General features: G+C 43.7%; 1 protein-coding gene across 1 annotated transcript in view; it reads left to right on the forward strand.

Annotated features, from left to right (window-relative positions):
- The window catches only part of LOC114623086 (receptor-type tyrosine-protein phosphatase T-like), a gene marked incomplete at its 3' end in the record, with an annotated part of 676,953 nt that overhangs the window by 232,684 nt on the left and 423,154 nt on the right, over positions 1–21,115 (forward strand). The gene's annotated exons all lie outside the window — the stretch shown is intronic.

Raw genomic sequence — 21,115 nt, forward strand, 5'->3', positions numbered from 1 at the left:
CTCTCTCTCTCTCTCTCTCTCTCTCTCTCTCTCTCTCTCTCTCTCTCGCCAGATAAAAAGATATATATATATATATCTTTTTTTAACAGTCTAGTCACTACCCTCCTCCTGGTTTACCCTCCCACAGTTCCTTATTCCATTCCTTCTTACCCCCTCTCTCCAAGAGGATGTCCCCACCCCTTACCCTTACCCCACGTCCACAGGCCTCCCCACTCCGTGGGACCTCAAGTCTCTCTAGAGGGTTAGGCATGTCTTCTCCCACTGAAGGCAGACCAGGCAGTCCTCTGCTATTTATATGTTGGGGACCTCAAACCAGCTAGTATATGCTGCCTAGTCTGTGGCCCAGTGTCTTGTGAGATCTCAGGGGTTCAGGTTAGTTGAGACTGTCTTCCTATGGGGCCACCTTCTTCCTCAGCTTCTTCCAGCCTTTCCTAAGTTCAATCACAGGAGTTCCCAGCTTCAGTCCAATGGTTGGACACAAGTGTCTCAGTCAGCTGCTTGTTGTGCCTCTTGGAGGGCAGCCATGCTAGGCTCCTGTCTGTAAGCACACCATAAGCCCAACTTGGGATTCATCTCAAGGAGATGCTCCAAGACCTGACACCATTACTGATGCTATGGCATTTTCCTCTTTTCAAATATCTCCATCTTCATAGTTGTTTAGGTGTTTCCAGGTGTTTCTGTTCTTTTCTTTCTTCCCTGAGTGGGCAAAAATTACAGCCTCTGCACAGTCCCCCCCACTCCCAATTTTTTGGTATTATACAGAACCAGATTCTTTCCTTAGATCAATTTCTCGGGAGGTTGAGTTGGTAGACCAAAGCATATGAACATCTTTATGGATTTTTCTTCTCTGTATTGCAGTATTGCTTCTGCAAAGAAGGGTTTGATGGTTTACACAGGCAGCAACAGTGTATGAATGTATTCATTTTATCACTGCTATGTTCGCTGATTAAAATTTCAATATAGCAATATTTAGTGAATGAAATAATGAACCCGTTCATATTATGCCAGCTGTAGAATAATACCTGCTGTGTTTGAAGGGAGAAAAAGATTGCTCGATTCTCAGAAGGCTCTGAGTTTCTGCTGTTGCTGTTGCTTTGTTTTTGTTTGAGCATGAGTTGCTGTAAAAACTTTGCATCCTCTTTGCCGGGTCTGAGTGACTGGTGGCTTTAATGAGACCAGAATGGAGATCCCTGTCTGGACCCTTGGACCCTCTCTTCTGACTCCAGGTGAATATCCAAGTGGAAGATGATGTAATGTCACTCACATCACCTTGTCTTCCTTCCTGCTGCGATGGTTAACATTGATTGTCAGTTTGACAGGATCTAGAGTCATCTATGAGACAAGCCTCGTGCTGTGCCTATCAGGAGTTGCCTTAGGATGCACCTGTCAGGTATTATCTATATAGAATCAACATGGAGAAGTTATGTTAACTGAAGGCAGCATTGTCACATTCTCTGAGGTCTTGGAGTGGATAAGGAGAAAGGAGTCCCAGCATTCATCTCCCTCTGCTTAGTAGCTATGGATGAAATGCAAGGCTGCCTCAAGTCGCTGCTGCCACGACTACCTATCACGATGGACCTCACTCTGGATCCAAACTAAATCCTCCTTCACAACACAGAAATGAGAGAAGTAAATAGTGCACCTACATAGCTCGTATCACACTTCACAAGAGCCACTTCCCTCTGCTTCTGCTTCTGCTTCGTTTCTCTCCCTTTTGGGTCTGAACTCTAGGAAAGGGAGGATGATATCTGGACTTCTTGAGTTATTCCCATTCAAGGGTTATCCCTAGTATGGGTTCTGTGTTCACCGGACCCCAGAACTTGCTCATGTTTGACTCCTTTCGTCTGCCTTGTCCTGTCAATTCCTGAGTCTCAAGCTTAAGATTTCTGTGGCCTAATTGATATGAAAGTGAGTTATTGGTATCAGCAGGCATTTATTTCATCACCAGAATGTGATGAACCTTTAATCTGAAGATCAACAAATAAGGTGGTCATGAACAATATAATACCCCCAAAAAGCACCTTAAAACGTATTCATATGAAGTGCCATTGATGTATGAAAAAAAACACCACTTTGATAGCATTAGGCTCAGATCTTTGCCCCCCACCTCCAAGCCCCCAGTCCCATGAGATTGATTCATGTGACACAGTGACATTTGTAGGCCTTTCAAATACTCTACGAATGTGTCATTTCCTGAGTGGTCCCCAGGAACACTCACTGCACTTTTTCATGGTTGATTTCCCACCCTACTATGGGAGTTCCACAGTGGAATGCCCCATTCTCTTACATTCCCTACTGTCTTACAGGCACCTTGTATGTACCCGCCTGGCATTAAGTGGGGGTAAGGGGGCGGGACCAACTACAGGAGTCACTTCTGCACCCCAACTGTTAAATGGAGACAGAAAAATACTTGCTCTGTTCTTTCCCTGAGTCTTCTAGGGAGAAGAGGTGTGGGGAGTGATAATCCACAGGTTGCTGGGGCAGGGGTCTTGCTGAAGCAAGGCTGCCTAGGCTTGGAGAGGTGGCCATGGGAACAGTGCTATGTACTTTGTTGACTGTGCCAACTGAGGCTTAGTTAAGGCAAAGGGGCCAGTATGAGCTCTGGTCCCAGATGTATTAGCCAAGTGTGTCAATACGACCCAGAAGCTATTGCTACTCTATAACTCCCTCTCCGTGCTCTCTCCTTTGAGAGATGTGCTGGGAGGCTCTGTGGCATCGCCACAGCAGACAATGGTGCATTGGTACTTTCTGTAGTCTGGCCCCATTTAATGACACCTAGATGAAATTCATCCACTTTTTGGAGGATAGGACTTCACATGTTTTTTTTTTCTTTTTTTTTCTTTTTTTCATTTTTTTTTCTTTTTTTTTTCTTTGTTTTCTTTGACTTCACATGTTTTTAGTGCCCCTTTCCAGCACATTTTAATGTTGAGTGGGCCATAAGCCATTTGCTTGGTCCCGTGAATCCAGGAGAGTCCCCTCACATATGCCATCTCATTTTATCTTAATTGCACGTATGCACACTGGTTTTATTTCAACTTCTTTTATATCTGGAAAAGCTAGCCCTGCAGAGTTGAGGAGCTGAGGATCATTCTAAGGGAAAAGCTGAGGTTAGATCTGAGTCTGAAGTGCACTTCTTTAGCTATAGTAGAGGGCCTGGGAACTGCAGCCTTATTGTCTCCTGGTATCACAATGTTATAATCAGTGCACAGGGGTGCAGATAACAGGGGAGAGGGCAGAGATATGTCCTTTCCACAATACACATAAGAAATGAGAGGCAGGGTCACTCAACAATACCTGGAGGAAACCAGTCAGCCTGCAGTGTATGTCCAGTGACCACTTGAAGGCAGAGGATAGACCATTTGAGGACAGGGCCTTATGAAGAAGGCCACTTCCCACTAAAATCCTTAGCTTTGGATGAGCCAGTGGCCTATACGCTTCCATATTGAAATATTTGAATTCAAAATGGAAAGAAAAAATAGTAGTCATCCCTTTATCAAGGAAAGGAGAACTATCTGAAAAACAATAGAAACCAAGTCTCCAGGGCCACTTGCTGTTGGAGCAGTGGTCCACATTGTCATCCCTCCTCTTAAGTGGTGACAGATTTTGTTCATCACACAGATGGTCTGAGGAATCAGGCATGAACACCCAGCTGTGACTTTCTTCCACACACACAGTAATGCCTGAGTCAAGATGCCTCACTTGGAAACACTGCCCTATCTCTTTCCATCGCTGTGACTTGGAACATGATATAAGCCTCTCAAGCAGATACATCTGGAAACAGGGTGATAGGAATTTAACCCCAGGAAGATGTTGTAGGGGAGAAAGGAGATGGTCAATGCAGAAGTACTTGGAGCTGCCTGATACTTATGCTCTAAGAAATGAGCAAATGAATGACCTAGGCATCCCCAAGTAAGGATATGAAGGACTCTGTGAGTGGGACTGAGCATCTCACCCAGTACCTCTGTTGCCTTGGAGATATCATTTAAGGTCCATATAGTAATACTTGAGTGTAAGGAAAGAGGGAAGATGTATTAAAATGTAGCCAGGTAGCATCAGCATTAGATACTCTTGGGTCAGAGTTCTGTGGGTCCTCTCTAGAGTCTACCATTTGCTGATGAGTCATAGAAACTCATTAGATGGCCCTGCTGTCACGAACATCACATGGGCCACCTTTTATGTTTTATGTCATTCATTCAAACTGTGACCTCTCTGTGACCTCTCTATGATCAAGAGCTCCCCAGTACCTGAGGTGCCAGGGCTGGAGGAAGGCCTGTGCAATGGCTTCCATGACAAGTGTTCACACTGAGATGAGCAGAGCAAGTCCAGGCTGAGTCCCTGCCTCTCTGCAAGCTAGCATGCCCTCATGTTGCCTGACTTACCAGCATTCTAGCAGAGTGAAAATCAGGGCCTTGGAAGATGCAGCCTATTCTTAGCTGTAGGTAGTATCAGCATTCGCTAGGCAACTCGGTCTGCAATGAAAGCAAATTGGAATTACTTAATTCTGAAGAGCTGTTTATTGAGTTGTGATAATGTACTGGCTATATGTTAGATTACTCTGTAATTGAGGTTTCACTCAGTTGACAGCCCATCCTGTGCCTACCTGTTCCAGGCCACTGCTCATAAATGTTCTCTTTCCCCCTACCTGTTTCTGAGCTTGCCGGTGTCTTCCGTTTCATGGTATTTTGCTTGGCTAAAGGACATAGCTGTCCTAAACCAGAGTTACGCAGCTGCATTCTAATAGTCACACATTGGTGATTTTTAAATGTGTTGCCCAAGCCCATTTCATATCCTACCAAATACTCAGAACAGTTCACCACCGAGAGTGTCCCCCAGAAAATGAGAGGTATGTGTGGATCATCAAGTGAGTCTAACTGGGGTATAATGGTTGAGTCAAGATTAGGGACTGCAGATTAGGACAGGCCTAAATTTCAATTTTGGCCTTAGTCTCTGCTGCCTGTGGTGACTTCAGGTAAAGCTTACATTTAATCCTGGCCCCATTTTCCGTATCTATACATTACAATAAACATGTTTATCTAGATATCCTTATCTATTCAATAGGATAAATATGTATACTAATCTGTCTTTGTCAGTGTCCTATTGCTGTGAAGAGACACCAGGGCCAAGGCAACTGTTAAAAAAGAAAGAATCTCATTGGGGCTAGCTTACAGTTCCAGGGATTTAGTTGATCATCATGGCAAGGAATATGTTAGCTTGCAGGCAGACATGTTGGAGAAGTAGCTGAGAGTTCTACACCCAGATCTACAGGCAGCAAGAAGAGAAAGATTCAGGGCTTGGCTTAGGCTTTTGAAAACCTAAAAGTCCACCTCCAGGGACACATTTTCTCTAACAAGGCCACACCTCCTGATCCTTTCAAATAGTACTACTCCCTTGAGGCCAAGCATCAAAATCTATGAGCTCGTGATTGACAGACATTCTCATTTCAACTACCACAGTTTCCTTGACAAGAGAAACGGTGTCATATGTATAATAGACCCTAGCACTAGGTAAGTAGCCACACAATATTTTATCTGTTACTATCAACAATTTTATTTTTGGCTTATTTTTAGAGGACATTGCCTGAAGGCTCTGTCCGTTGTCCCTTGTCCTGGCTTAAGGGATGCTGTTCCAAATTGTGGAGATTTAACTTTAAGTTATATTTAGGACTCACTCTTCTGAAAGAGAGTGGGCCAAGGTCATCAGATCCAGCTTGTGGCTTGATGTCAGATGCAGAAATGCATAACTTAAAATGTTCAGTATTGTCTTGTTTATTTTGTTTTCCTCTTCAAAAATTTTTTTTCATGCTTAAAAGCTTCTTGAAGATGTGTAAAGATTTTCCACATCTGAAACTAATCATCCTATATCCTAGGTTAGTGGTAGAGGACTGTATTTTCTAAGCAGGCTTTCCCTGCAGCTGACCACTCTCTTACCTTAGTCTTTTTTACTCCCTTACTACTCAGAGTCTGTGTCTTAGTCACTCTTCTACTGATATGAAGAGACACCATGGCCATGTCAACTCTTATGCAGGAAAGCATCTAATTGGGCCCTTGTTATAGTTTCAGAGATTAGACCATTATCATCATGGTGGGAAGCATGGTAGCACACACGTGGTCATAGTGTTGGTGAAATAGCTGAGAGTTCTACAAACAGATCTTCAGGCAGCAAGAAGAGAGCCATTAAACCAGCGTTAGGCTTTGGAAACCTCAAAGCTCAGCCCCAATGAAGCATTTCCTCCAACAAGGCCACACCTCCTAATCCTTTCAAAGAGTTCCACTCCCTTGTGACTAAGAATTCAAACATATGACCCTATGTGGATTCCATTCTGATTTAAACCAATCTGTACACATTTGAGTTCATAGCCATATTTGGAAACCTGGAACTACTGAAGCTATTGACTGCTTCTTGTCTTCTTCTTTTTAGTTACTGTTTATTGTGCCAAGAGCATGTTAAGAACTACGGTAAGTTTGTGGTTTGGCTAGAGGACACATGCAAACTTACAGCACATATCATGGAGTTTATGATGGGCACCTGCTGCATGAGCTTAGGCACCTTAAGAATAACTCTCTGAATCAAGCTGTTAATAACCCCCTTCTACAAATGAAGGAACAGAGATGGATATTTCTTAAGCTCTCATAACTTTCAAGTAGCAAATGTAAGCCTGCCTATCTCTCCCATCCATTTCACATTTCCTGCAAAACCCAGAATGGTAGGTCCTGCAACACAACATGAAGTGAACGATGCAGTCTTGAAAATGGTGGGAGGGAGACTCCCATAAGTCATTCCATAAGTGATGGATCCTGTGGCCTTGGCAAGTGTGTGGACAGAGATAAGCTGGGTCAGTTTTGAAACATGACAAGCAAGAATCAAAGATATATGCAATGGTGACATGTTTGGGTATGGGCAATGAAGGTTCTTTGCCTCAATATAAGAGCTGGAGCTTTACTTTAAAGGAGTCATGGGGCTCCAGGGCACTGCTATACATGATTCACAGGCAGTATGCCACCATGAAGTCAGATCTCTGCATTTACTCTGCATCCATCCCTGGACCTGCCTGTGCACGGCAGCTAGCCTTTTCAGCTAGGTATACTCAGGGTGTAGCCTTTGTTTGGGAAATGAATGAGGCAGTACAGGGGGTTGGGATGTCTAGAATAAGATTAGGGGCCTGTGGGTGAATTCAAGAGACTATTGATTTGAACAGAGAAATGACAGCCAATAAAGGAGGCACTGGCCACTCTAGACGCCCGTGTCTCAGTTTTCCTGGAAAGAGTGTGGGTTTTAAAGTTAAGACCCTGGTCTGCTAGGAAGCTGGAGCATTGATATCCTTCCCAAGTCACTAGTTGAGGACTCCTTCTGTGGATGCTGATGCCCTGGATACAGAGCCCCTCTGCATTTTGGAGAAAGTCCATCTTAACTGAGAATGAGATATGAGAGTGGCAAGTCAGCCAGACACATGGAAATAGAAAGGTTAGAAATACAGGAGTAGGACACAGCCCTTCTCCTGGGACCCCACAATGTTGGCCTTCTGAAACCTCAGAAGTTGCTGGCTGTTGTTTCCTTAGGGAGAGCATCTATAGAGAACAAGTGCATGCTAGAAGAAGAGGTAATGGCAAATGCTTCCATGGGTGTGTCTCTTGGAGCCACTGAAGCACTGCAGTACCTCCCTTTTAACTAGACATCATTTTTTTTTTTTTTGCCTGTAGCAGTAGTCAGAGGCAACAACAACAACAACAATAAAAATATCTAGGTTCTAGTGATCCAGAGGCCAGGCTTGGGTTTCAAGAACATGGGCCGAGGTCTGCCTTTATTCCTGTGTGAATCCACCTTCCCAAGTCAGTGTAGAAACCACAACCCTCTACCACCTCTGATCTTCCATAGAGCAGATTTGCATAGGGCAGGCTGTGGACTATACTCAGCTTCTTGGGGCACCCAGCCTCTGCTGTAACTCTTTCCCTCTACTGTCATAGTAATAGCAGCTACAGAAAATATACAGATATAAATATGCATGCCCTTGAGTCCCAAAACTTTATGTCTAGAGACAGCAAGAGGGCTGGATTTGTCATGCCCCATTCAGTTCACCTGGGTGATTATTCCAGCTACCTTCTTGCTTGAATCTTGTCCGACTGAGGTCTGCTTTTCCTGAAGAACCCTAAGTGATAATTTAAAGCAATCTTCACATCCTTGCATTTCCTTGTGAAGCCTTCAAAGTTGGGGAGATGTCTTACTCAATAAAGTACTTGTCATGCAAGCTGCAAGGAACTGAGTTCAGATCCCCCACCACATATATAAAGGCCTGAAATAATGGCACGTGTCTATAATCCTTGAACTTGGAAGGCAGAGTCAGGAGGATCCCTGGAGCTTATTGGCCAGACAGCCTTCCTGAATTGGTGATCTCCAGGTTGAATGAGAAAAACCTTGTTTCAGAAATAAGGTTGAGCATGATGGAGGAAGATACAAGGTTCTGGTCAGCTGCATACACTCACAAATGAATAACACACACACACACACACACACACACACACACACACACACACACAGTGCATGCCAAACATATCACATTCAGCCATTTCTATCATACTCAGAGCACAGTTTACACTCTTTGCCTTGGCCTTAGGTCTGACTTCCCTCTGTGTCTTTGTTTTCTGACCCCCAGTTACACGTTAGTCTTCTTACCCCTTCTCTAAGTACATTGATCCTTCTCGTTGAAAAATAACAAGCTAGTTCTGACCTCAGGACCTTTGTACTTGCTTTTCTCTTTGCCAGAAGTCTTTTTCTTTCTGGTAATTAGATAATTCCCTTGTTTTGTTCACAGGGTCCTCTGCCCTGACAGCAGCCTCTCAGAGAGGCCTCTGACTGCCTCCTCTAACAGACCACTCACTCCAGTTTTAGCTCTGCAACGTTAACCCTTTATGCAATACTTTGTTTTCCTTTTGCATGTGAGCATCATTGCTAAGTAAAATATCTAAGATAATTAAATACATGTGAAAAGAAAAAAAGAAACTTTGTCTCAAAATCTATTGCTTGGACTTTTTTGGTGGAGTACTGAAAGGCAATAGTAGGGGCATCACATGATAGAACAAACTTGCTGAGGTCTAGCCTAACCTAACTTGGAGAGGGGTTTTTAAGAAGGGGTATCTGGGAGTTGCAACAAAACAAAACAAACAAATAAAACAAAAACTCTAACTGAATTCAAATTATAGGTTACAAGCTAATGGCCTATGTTCTAATCAAGACAGCTTTCCAGAAAGCCCTCTCTCTCCAGATAGCTCTCTCTTACAATTCTAAAAATTCTCTCTGGATAGCTTTTCTCTTACAGACCAAGATCCAGTCGCTTATTTACATATTAATTCAGTCATTACCCCAGGTTCCCTTTTGATCACCCTATGAATCAGCATCCCATGACTTCAGCCTTTTTATTCTTATAAAGAGACAGTAAGCACATGTTTTTAAATGTTGTAGCTGAATTCAGAGATCTGCCTGCCTTTTTCAGCACAATGAACTAGCAGAATGGGATCCTGTCCTGAGATTACCATTTCTACCTGCCTAGGCCCAACCTAGCTCTGTCCTAGGCTGACCTTGAGTTCAGGACCCTGCCTGCTTTTGTATCTGCCTGCCTTTGTATTTTTCTGACAAGCTGGCTCACAGTGCAGCTACCTCTGTTCTTTTAGGTCTTCGAAGCTCCTCGTACAATTCCTATTGCATCCTTATATTTCAGTTGAAAAATTATATATTCTTGAACTCAGGTTTTCAGAATTCTTTCCCACAGCCTTAAGGGCTGTCCTGAAGGTCTCAATATTTACCATTTCCTGAGACACTGACCACACCCTCTCCTCCTGGACTCTTGGTGTCTCTGATTATCATGGAGTCATTAACTTTGGCAGGGAGAAAAACATGAAGTTATATATATATATATATATATATATATATATATATATATATATATATTCATACAAACAAGCCTTATATGCACAGCAACCATCAACACTGGTGGAGGCACATGCCCTGCTGGCTCTGTTCCAGGGGCAGTAACCATATCACACTATCTATTCCACATGACTTAGCAAGACTCAGTACAAATTGCTCACTTGATGGCTAGGAAGGAAAAGCAGAAAAGACTAAGGTCCTGTAGTTCCCTGGAAGGGAAACCCTAGATGACCTAATAGCTATAGTTAGTTTTATATGACAGTGGCCAAAGGTTCAACCAAAGAACTAAAGGAAATATTTATCTTAGCTTACACTTTCAGAATTCTTAATCCCTAATTTCTTGACCCTATGCCCTTGAGCAAAATTCCATAGTAGTGGCAGAGTATGTGGTTAAGGGAATCCTTCATGATTGACAAAAATCAAAGAGAAAAAACTATAGTAAGTAACTAGAGAAAAATAAGAATCCCAAGGTCACGCTTACCTTTACCTATATCTTCCAAAGGCCCAGCCTTTATTTTCCACCACTTCTTAATGTATGATGCTATTGTGTTATAAATGTATCAAAGGTGTAATCCATTCAATAGGTCATAGATCTCTGATCTAATTGTCTTTGAAACTGGGGCTCTGCTGTAGATAAACCCAAAAGAGGGCTTTACTTATATCATAGGCATTTCAGTTTCAGATCAACTTGACAGTAGTAACCATTGCAGACTTCCCTCTTTTTAACAGTCTTATCACCTTCCAACAGATGATCTATCCTAGGGACCACATTGGCTTTTAGGGGGAGGACATTGGCATTTAACATCAGGACTGTAGTTGTATGTTGCTCAGATCTCCTGCTAGAGTACAGGAGAAGTGAAAAGCTCTGTGAGCCCAATTTCCTGCTGGTTATACCATACTGAGACAGTAACTGACACATGGGGGCATCCAGGCATCTGACCATGGAGTGTTCCAAGTTACCATCTACAAGCACACAACATTACTAGGGGCACTTCACGATCCTTTCTTTATATTATTTTTATTAAAATTTTATCTTAGTTTTGATTGACACATGAGAACTGCACATGGAGCACAGTGAGACATCTGAGTGTCTGAGTATGTTCACCTTGAGGGGAGTGCTTATTATCTTAATTGGTAAGAGATGTTTCCTTCCTTCAGAGGCTCTCCTTGTTTGAACTCCATTTTTTGTCTACCCCTGAGGAAGTTGTATCTCTTTTGCAGCTACCTTGCTTCTCTTTATCTTTTCCTTTAAGCCTGCACTTCCTCCAGTCGAACCTGCAAGCTTTGTAATGCCCTGCATTTTCCTTATGGCTTCCCTTTTATCTACACTGGCTGTGATTTGGAGCCTGAGTCCATCTCCTCTAGTCATGCTAATTATGGAGCCTGTCATATGGCCATTAGATTGTCATTTTTTAAAGATAAAGGTTCTGGGTCCTCTATTTTTTCCATTTTAAGGGAAGACTCTTGTGTCCTGATGAGTCCTACCTGTTTCCTCAGGAGTGCTTCATGTGCATCCAGTCCAAGTTAGACCTGAAAGTTGGACATCTTTTCACTTTAACCCATCCCCTCCCAGCCTCTCGTCTCCTGCCAGTCCTGAGAGACGCCTCAGCAGCCCCATCCTCTCTACAGACTGATTTTTCTGTAGGAAGTCTTCTCAGGCTTCCATACTAGCTTTGATTGGTGCTTATATGATTCCTTATAATAGTTGTCATTACCAAGGAGACATAGATAAGAAGTCTGAAATCTTGGTTTCAGATTATGATCCAACTCTGTGTTGGCTATATTAATTGGGAATAGAAAGCTAGCTAGCTTTGTTAGATTAGAGAGAATGGTCACATATGTAGATAGTCTAGGCAAACATGGTTCTCTCTCTCTCTCTCTCTCTCTCTCTCTCTCTCTCTCTCTCTCTCTCTGTGTGTGTGTGTGAGAGAGGGGGGGGCTTGTCTTTGTCAGTTCCATCATCTCCATATTTCCCAGCTGCCCCACCTCAGCCTCTCACTTTCTCGCTCTTGATAACATCCCCATTAGTTTTTCATAGGAAGAGAGAAATGGCAGATGGAAAAAGAGTGAAAAACTCAACTTGAACATATGTGTGTGGGGGAAGCTAACAGGGAGATATCTATGTATATTGTACTCTATACAGGCACAGAGACCAGCTTATTTTAAAGAAGCAAAAATGTGGATAAATAAAACCTGACAAGTATTGGTTCCCTTGAGTTATTTTGACTACTTCATCAGCTGCATGCTGATGTGTTGAATTAACAGTTTTAACGCATTTGGAAATTAAATCAAATGGCACTTGCATTAAATCCTCATCCACTTGGAACATTACCCTCCCTTATTCAGATGGAAGAATGATGGGGGCCAGGCGATGAGCTGCAGAGGCTGCACTTGGCTGGCATTTGGGACCATCGATTGTGCACCAGCCACTTCGCACATAAGGTTTTACTTAACCTTCATTGTAGTCTTGCATTGCCTGTGAAGATGCTGAGTCCCTGCTAGTCAGTCTCATGAGTTACAATATCTAGCTGTGCCCTCTTCCTTATGTAAAGGAGATTGTTTTTCTACTACGCCTGCTGCTAACCTTCCATAATACCTTCTCTTCCAGACTTAGATGGAATAGTGTTAAGGAACAAAGTTTTAGGCTCCACTAGGCTCAGTCAAGCCACATGTTCTAGCTTTGGAAGGATGCTGTGGCCAACTCCTTAATTCCCTCACTGTAGCCTAATATACTTCTGAGATTTGGAGTGTCTCCCTTGACCACTGCTCTTTAACTGGAGTTTATTCCTCTGCCCACAGTTAATACATAGTGATATCACAATTTGATTGTCATACCTCGGATGGGGGTCCTAGTGTCTATGAGTGGAATTCATATATACTATCAAATCTATCTGTCCTGCAGTACACAGCATAACTCTGCAGCAAAGAATGGTCCAGCCCCACAGGACTAAGATACAGACGGGAAACATTGGCCCAGACCAACTCCATGGGGAGATTTCTTTATTACTGATGTCTTAGTGTTGAGTTTCAGTCATATGGCCTCTGGCCAGAAATGGTGTACAAAGTGGGAAAAGGACAGTGAAGCTGGTTACATATAAGGAAATGATTCATTTTACTTGAGCCCAAGTCTTTCTATTCATTCTGATTTGAGACCTTACTCTTCATTTTCTCGTTTTCCTACTAAATACCCATGGAGACATATGAAGAAAATTGTAGACTAACTCTCCAGGGATGAGATCTATGGAAAATTCCTAGGAAGTCTCAAACTAATACATATAGCTAGATGGCCATCATTTGAGTCTGCAGCATAGCTCCTTGAAATAGTGTTCCACCTAAGTCTGGAAGAGAACAAGGAGACCAGTCTCTGTGACCAAGGACTACATTTCCCAGAGTGTCTCACTTTCATTAGGGCCCTACATGTAATTGGCTGCAGTCAATGAAGCATCCATATAAGAGCTGCATGTACTCTCATGCTCAATCAGTTTAAAAGTAGGATTGCTGTTTTCCAGCTTCACTCTTGAGACTTTGTCTGGGTGATGATAAGCCCACGCTTCCAAGAGATGATGGAGTCAAGTACTCAAGAAGCCTGGATCCATGAATCACTTTCTGAAGAAGTGTCTGCTAACCAGAGATATTGTTTAATCAGTAAAAACTAATGTGGTGTGTGTGTGTGTGTGTGTGTGTGTGTGTGTGTGTGTGTGTGTTCAGCTACAGTGCTTTAGGGTTTATTAGTTACAGTAGCTAACAGTATCCTAATTAATGAAGGTTGGATCAAGAAAAGTCATTAACAATGCCCCTAGGCTTAACCTCTTTAACCAAAGATATCTAGCTTGTTCAGAAGCAGATGGTAAGATATAGCTTCCCCTAGCCACCACCAACAGCCTCTAAAATTCAGGCTATATACAACTCAAAAGCTGAGCAAAATTTTTTGGTAGGGGGATGTTGAACTTTTAAGTGCTTTTTTGCAGCAGTGTTTATTGATGCCTCCATTCCCTCACTGTAGGCTAATTCACTTCTGAAACTTGTAGCATCTCCCTTGACCACTGCTTCCTAACTGAGGTTGATTCCATCTGCCCACAGTGAACACATAGTGATACCACAGACAGATTTGACTTCCATACGTGGGAAGGGGAAGTCTACAAATTCAAGGACATGAGGAAAAATACTACATTTTTTTTATATGACTGACAAGGGCTAGAGATAACCTTGGCTATCACCCATGAAGCTCGGGAGCCATGGGGCTCAGGTAGAGGTTGACCTGATAGAATGTATTGATAGCTCAGTCAGGAGGATGGGTCTTGCATTAAAATTTTAAGAACTAATGGATTATGCATGGGGAAGGGCCTGATACATTAGTTAGGGTGTCCAGCTGGTCATATAAGCTGTTCTTGTATCCAAATTCAACCAGTATTCCCATTCTTCAGTCCAAGGTGACTCACCTAACAGTGGATCCCACAGACTTCATGGGGTGTGTAATGGTGGGGAGATAAACAGAGTCAAACGTTTTGCACTTCTTACTGCCAACCACTTAGCAATGATCCCCATGAAGAAACTGGCAACACATGGACATATCAGCAAAACAAAACTGGAGCAGTCAGTAGGAGGCAGCAACTCAGGTGACCCTGATGGCTCTCCCAGTCATCAGAGAGGTTCCTCGTACTAGTGTGACATTACCCTGAAAACCCATACTCTGTCTCCTGCCCAAGGCATGCTCATTCTCATCCAGGGAGCTCTGAACCTGTGCTAGAGGAGAATTCTCTGAGAACAGATGCACCTCTCATCTTGCGGTCAAGTAGGCGTAGATGACAATTTCTCAGGTCCTCAGTTTCCCTATTTGAGGAGTTGGATTAAAATGGTATGCTTCACTTATTCTTTGTCTCTCTTGAACAACAGAATGTGTTCCTTAAAACAGCGCAAGAAACAAATGACACAGCTCTGTGAAATTACAGGCTCCTGGGATAGTATAAAATTCATGCTTTTCTGCCACCTGGGCAGGTGGATTTCTTTGCTTCTTTATTTCTTTAAAGTCTTCTTCTTTTTTTTTTATGTCCCTAAGTCTTGTGATTTTTACCCTATTTTATGCTTTCCTAAGCCTGGTAGGAAAGGAAGCTAGGCTTTGGCTCCCTCTCTTTTTACAATGAAATGTGCTTGTGCCCAGCCTTTCATTATTAATCAGAGTAGCATGCCTGTTGCTTCTGTGTGTATCCAAGGGCAGGTGTGACTCGCCTTCCACCCAATAACTGGAATGTGTTTCTTTCTGATGGAATGCAGCCTGGTGTCAGGGAGCAGGCAGTTGCTGGCAGAGTTGCTGATCGTCTGTTCTCAGCAAGCGAGGGCTTCCTGCTCAAGTCAGGCAGCAGCAGAATGAAGTCTACACTTTGCTCTTCTGATCTTGTATACACATGAGCACAGTGCTGCCAGGCCTGGGAGACAGGACTGTAGCTTTCTATGTCTTGCAGGCGTGAGTACATACTTTTCATACTGGGAAGATGGAGGCTATTCTTTTGTAGTCAGATGAGCTGTTTCGGTCTTTGCTATATCTCTAATATTTTGCTGTTTGGTTAATGTCTGTGTGTGCCCAAGCCTCAGTTTCTCCATCTGAAAAGAGAGAAGAATGATGTTATCTCAACTTTTCTGAAGTAGTGTGAGAACCACTTTTTACTAGCTAAGGAAGTTCAGAGACTCCTCTGGCAGTATCTTCTGTTCAGTGTGCCATTGGTTATTGTTTTCCTTTGGCATAGGCAAACAGGCCTTCGCAGATCCCTGTCTATCTTTAGGTATGGCCACAGCAATGTAAGGTGATATACCATACTTCCCTCTTAACCCCTGAAGGGTCCTTCATTCATGACTTTCCTTTCCTCACCTCGTCTGTAGGCAAGCCATACAGACAGAAGTTGGGACGCTGAGTCCTGACCATCACAGCTCTCTAGAGTACAGCTGCAATGAGCTTGACAATGAACGAGCAACAACTGGACCAACCATGGCTCATCTGATTCCCAAGGATGATGCAGAAGACCCTCGTCCCAGCTTTGTGTATGAGTGTTTGAGTAGCCTCTTCTAGTCCTCCTGTACAGTAAACAGATATCTGTGGCATCTAGAAAGAGCTACTGTCCCTGCTTACCGTGCTGTGGGAGTCTAACAGTGCATCTAGACTCAGTGAAGGGGGGTTTGCAGGTGCTTCACTTCTGTCCTTTGCTGTCAGTAATCTTTCTCATTCCCATGACAGTGTACCCCACAAGTAGCTACAGGGGAGAAAGGTTTGTTTTGCCTGTTCACAGTCCATCATGATGGAGGAAGGTATGGTGACTCAAATGGCTCAGTCCATGGTGATATGAACTTGCGTCTCCCTCACATTCATGGCAGCAGATACAAAGCAGAAGCAAAGAGCTCAGGTTGGAAGTGAGGCCTCCCTATAAACAAGGCCTGTCTCCTGTGTCCCTCGCGCTGCACCCTGGTAGCCAATTCCTTCCAGCTAGGCCTCACCTTCTAAAGATTGTGCAGTCTTTCAATACAGCTGTGGCAGGTGAGGATCAACTGTTCAAAAGGAACCTTGCAGGGGACATTTCACACTCACGCCCTAACACTTGGCATAGAGGCTGGCTCCTGGGATGGCTCTTCTTTCTCTCTGGGTTCATCTCCCTTGGACACGTTTGCACTCAGCTCCAAGACTTTCTTCTGTGACTCTCACTCTTCTGAACCCATCACTCGCTTTTGTCTATCACCAGTTTTCTTTCTTTCTTTTTTTTTCTTCTGCTCAACTAACGCTGTCCATTGTGTGACTTGCCATACTTACAGGCCTGGGGACAAGGGTAGTTCTTCAGAGTCTCTTCACATCTTACTGCTGAGTCCAGGTCTTTGCTGACATTAATTCCTTAATTTTTGCAGTATGCAGAGATGGTGGAAAATTCCTTTCATGCCTTCAGCTGCATCCAGTAGTCGGCTGTGCCTGGTGTCTCTACAGGCCCTGCCTTCATGGTCTCAGCCCTGGCCACCACTTTCCCTTCCTCCTCATTTCTGATATGACTGGACACTTCTGACTGACTCTAGTTCCTTTATTACACTGATGATCTGCCCCACTGCCTCTGGAAATCATGGAGTCTGCCTTGTGGTTACACTAATGGCTGTCTTTGTACACCATGGCCTGTGCCAGGAGCTCCTGTCCCAAAGTTAATCTGCAACCGGAGTGTCCACCAGAAATTCTTCTGGATGTTAAGGATGGGAAAGAATTAGCTTTCTTTTATATTTTAGTATATTTTGGGAACTTCTATTCCTATGGTCACGCCTTTCCTTCGTTTCTATTCTTGGTGATCTCAATTAGCTCTCTTGCCTTCTACTTCCTTTCTATGCTATACCATCACATGTGGAACTCAGTTCCACTTCCTTCTGCCTTTCTTTCCCCAACACACACACACACACACACACACACACACACACACACACACACACGAGATAGAGAGAGAGAGAGAGAGAGAGAGACAGACATGAACAGAGAGACATAGACAAAGAGACAGAGAGACAGAGAAAACACACACACACACACACACACACATTTTTGTATTGTAGCAAACCTTCAAAGATTTAAGGTGATGAGAAAAGTGTATGGCAGAGAAATGTCAAGGGGATGAATAGTTAACAGAGTCCTTGCTTTGACAGGTGCCTCAGCCACTAGCCACTGCCTGAGTTTGCTTTCTGTTGCTGTGGTAAAACATAGTTACCAAAAGCAACTTGGGAAAGAATGGGTTTATTTGTCTTACACTTCCACGTCACAGTCCATCATGGAGTGAAATTAGTTCAGGAAACCAAGGCAGGAACCTGGAGGCAGGAAGTGGAGCAGAGATCATGGAGGAACAGTGCTGGTGGCTTGTTCCTCAAGGGTTGCTCAGCCTGCTTTCTTACGTCACCCAGAAGTACCTGCCAAGGACCACCACTGGGGTGGCATCACCCACAATGGTTGGGGCTCTTCCACATCATTCGCTAGTTAAGCAAATGGACCACAAGCTTGCCTATAGTCCCATCTGGTAGGGGCATTTTCTCAGTTGAGGTTTCCTCTTCCCAAGTGACTGTAGTTTGTGTCAAGGTAACATACAACTATGTATCATGTACATCAAGAGCTAGGTGGCCATACAGGCCTCCTGCTGTGCTGATGTGGCTCCCTCCCCCTGCCCCCTTTCCTCAGAGGCTCTTAGGCAGAGTAGTCTGGCAGCAGAGAGTTGCCTTGGGCCCTGTTTGCACGGCTCATTTGTGCCAGCCTCACTTGCCAGTTCCTCCCTCTGGCTTTGGATTGATTCCCTCTGGCAGAGGTACCCCTCTCCTCTGCCTTTCCTTTACATCTCAGAAACAGAGCCCGATCTCATTGCCAGGATGAGTCCACCCAAGCCTCCATCCCTCGTACCTTCTGGATTTGCCCAACTCTGCCCACACTCTCATTTCTATCCTGCCAAAGTGACATAGCTGGGACTAGAATGCTGGAGCATGGTGGTAGGATGGGAAACCATCCTGTCTGCATCTACAGTGTGAGGGACAGCATCCTAAGTCTACTTGGATGGAGACACAGAGGCTATGGCATAGATCCCTAGGCTACCAATGGAGTTGATTCTCAGATAGAGTTATTTTCCAGATGGAGTTGCTTCCAAATTTCATTTCAAGGCTCCAGTGCTGGACGTGGGACTTCCTCTCCTTTCTCCATTTATGGCTCTGTTCCTCATTGATGTGGACCCTCCTATGTGCTCACAGGGTGAGATAGTGGTGAGTTGGGGCAGTTCAGTGTCTATACTTTCTACTTATTGACCTCAGAGCTAAGAAAGCTTAACTCTGTTCATGTCAGAGTATCAGTCTTAGCAGAAGTTCTTGCCCATCCTGCCTGGGATGAGCATCTCAGATTATCACAGCCATTCTGTCCTATTGGCCAGGCTTTTGTAGCTAATTCCATGCTAGGAGTTGAAGGATTCGGGTTGTCCAAGAAGAGATATATGGGATATAGGAACTCTTTCTCCATAGGAAGGATCCTAATCAGAAAAACAGAAGGGGCAGCCATAGGAGGTTGCAGCAGTATTGGGGAGGCCTCCCCTGGGAAGAGACAACCATGGGGGAAAATGTGAACAGATAAGTAGTTGGGATTTTTTATGAGTTGTGTCTCCTGTACTCAGAATGAAATACTTTTGGAAATAATCTCTGTTAAATTTCTGCTGTAACAAGTTTCACAAATTTGACTCTTGTGGTAGGCCATTTTAGAACTGATTGTGTTTATTTTAATGTCACTTGTTTATTTATTTATTTATTTATTTATTTATTTATTTATTTGTGTGTGTATGTGTGTGTGTTTTTGAGAATATGTAGGATTAGTGGAAAAATCTCTTTTTCTCACTGAATCACCTCACTCCCCCCACATTGGATGTGTTTTGAACTAAGTTTTACATTCCTGTCTGCCTCTAAGAGTCTTAGTCCCTGTCTCTTCTGGTTTATGCTAGGATAGAGGGAAATGACTTACAGAGATACAGAGCTTTTCACTCTCAAGAGCATGTGGTTTATAGACAGGGACTGTTTACATACAGTCTGTGACCTAAAAGCAAGCTATGAGATGTCCCCTATTTAGATTCCAACTCTGCCCCTTACTATTTGTGCTGGGGCCTATCCCAATCATTTTGCAACCCCCTTGTCACATGTGCAAGGTGACCACAATGAGACATCTTAGGTTAGTCATGAGGAATGACTGAGATGACATGGCCACAATAGTAGCTGTCAGCTCATCCTTGTCTGGCCTCATCCCACGGGTGGGGCTTAGTGAATCTGAGCGTACCTATCAGCAACTTCTATTTGTGACCTCTAGGATGCATGTGCATATCCAATGTACACATGTATTAGTTTTTCTCTGGCTCTCTGTGGCTTACTCCTAGCTGGATATCTCTGAGCTGACAAGCATGTGGCTGGTATTATGGGCAATCCTTCTTGGTTTGTGGGACAATTGATTTCATTTCCATCTCTTGCACCATAGTCTTTTCTCTGTATGTTTCTGTGTGCAGATGTCCCTCTGCTTGCAATGAATATAGTCATTGAATTGAGTCCCCTCTGTATCCTTAGCTGCATGCCTTCTACAGAGATGACTTCCAAATAAGGCCTTGTTCATAGAGACCCCAGGGATTAGAATTCAAACATCTCTTCTTGGGGGCACAATTCAACTCCTGGCAGATACATATTTTATTGATTTGAAACTCTTTTCTCAGATGCTCCTGAATTATTCCTGTGTGCTTTTACATCTATAGAATACAGACACCTTTTCATATGATGAAATGCTGGTGTATGCCTTCCTAGGTGTGTGCAGAGGCCACAGACCATCTTGGAGGTGTGAACAGTCAGCAGTGAAATTGTCTGTGCCTGGAGAATAGTTCTTTATTTTTTCCCTCCTGCTTTTAGGTCTTGTCCTCTTTCAACTCTATTGGATTCTCTGTCTGTGTTTTACTGTCAGGCAGAGCCTGTCCCTCTTTAATAGTGACCCCCACAGCAGGGAGATCAACCATAGATTGGACCTTGTGTCTCTCCAGCTATAGTTCTCAGGAGCCTTTCCCAGCGGCTCCCTTTCACAGCCAGGCTGACTTTAGTCCTTCTTCTTGCCACTGCTAGATAGGGACATTGCTTCTCACAGAACCTAGCTTTGGGCTACTTCTTGGCTTTTTGAGGCTGCCTGGTCCATCCTTGTCATCCAAGGTGATCTCTGTAATGTGCACATTGTGTTGCTGATGTATCAAGTTCCTTAAGTTATGGATGACACAAGGACAAGTGCTGGTTCTGTGTTTCCCCATTACCTGTCCCTTGTGCTGGACACACTGAAAACAGTCAAGGGATAAATACTGTATAAAGGCAAGACATGGGGACTAGAGATATTGTTCAGTTAATAAAATGCTTGCCACACAAGCATGTGGATATGCTTTCAAGCCCCATTACCCATGAATAAGCTGGGTAGTGTAGTGTCTGCCTATAAAGCTAGCACTGGGGAGTCAGAGGCCGGAGTGTCCTCAGAGCTTGCTAACCAGCTGAATCAGTTATCTTCAGCATCAGAGAGATGCCCTGCCTCAAAAAATAAAGTGAAGGGAGGTTGAAGGAGACACCTGATGTCAAGCTCTGTCATCCATATGAATGTGCACACACATGCACACATATCTATATCTATATCTATATCTATATCTATATCTATATCTATATC

The sequence above is a fragment of the Grammomys surdaster genome, unplaced genomic scaffold (genome assembly GCF_004785775.1).
Source record: "Grammomys surdaster isolate TR1022 unplaced genomic scaffold, NIH_TR_1.0 193, whole genome shotgun sequence".
NCBI classification, from domain to species: Eukaryota; Metazoa; Chordata; class Mammalia; order Rodentia; family Muridae; genus Grammomys; species Grammomys surdaster.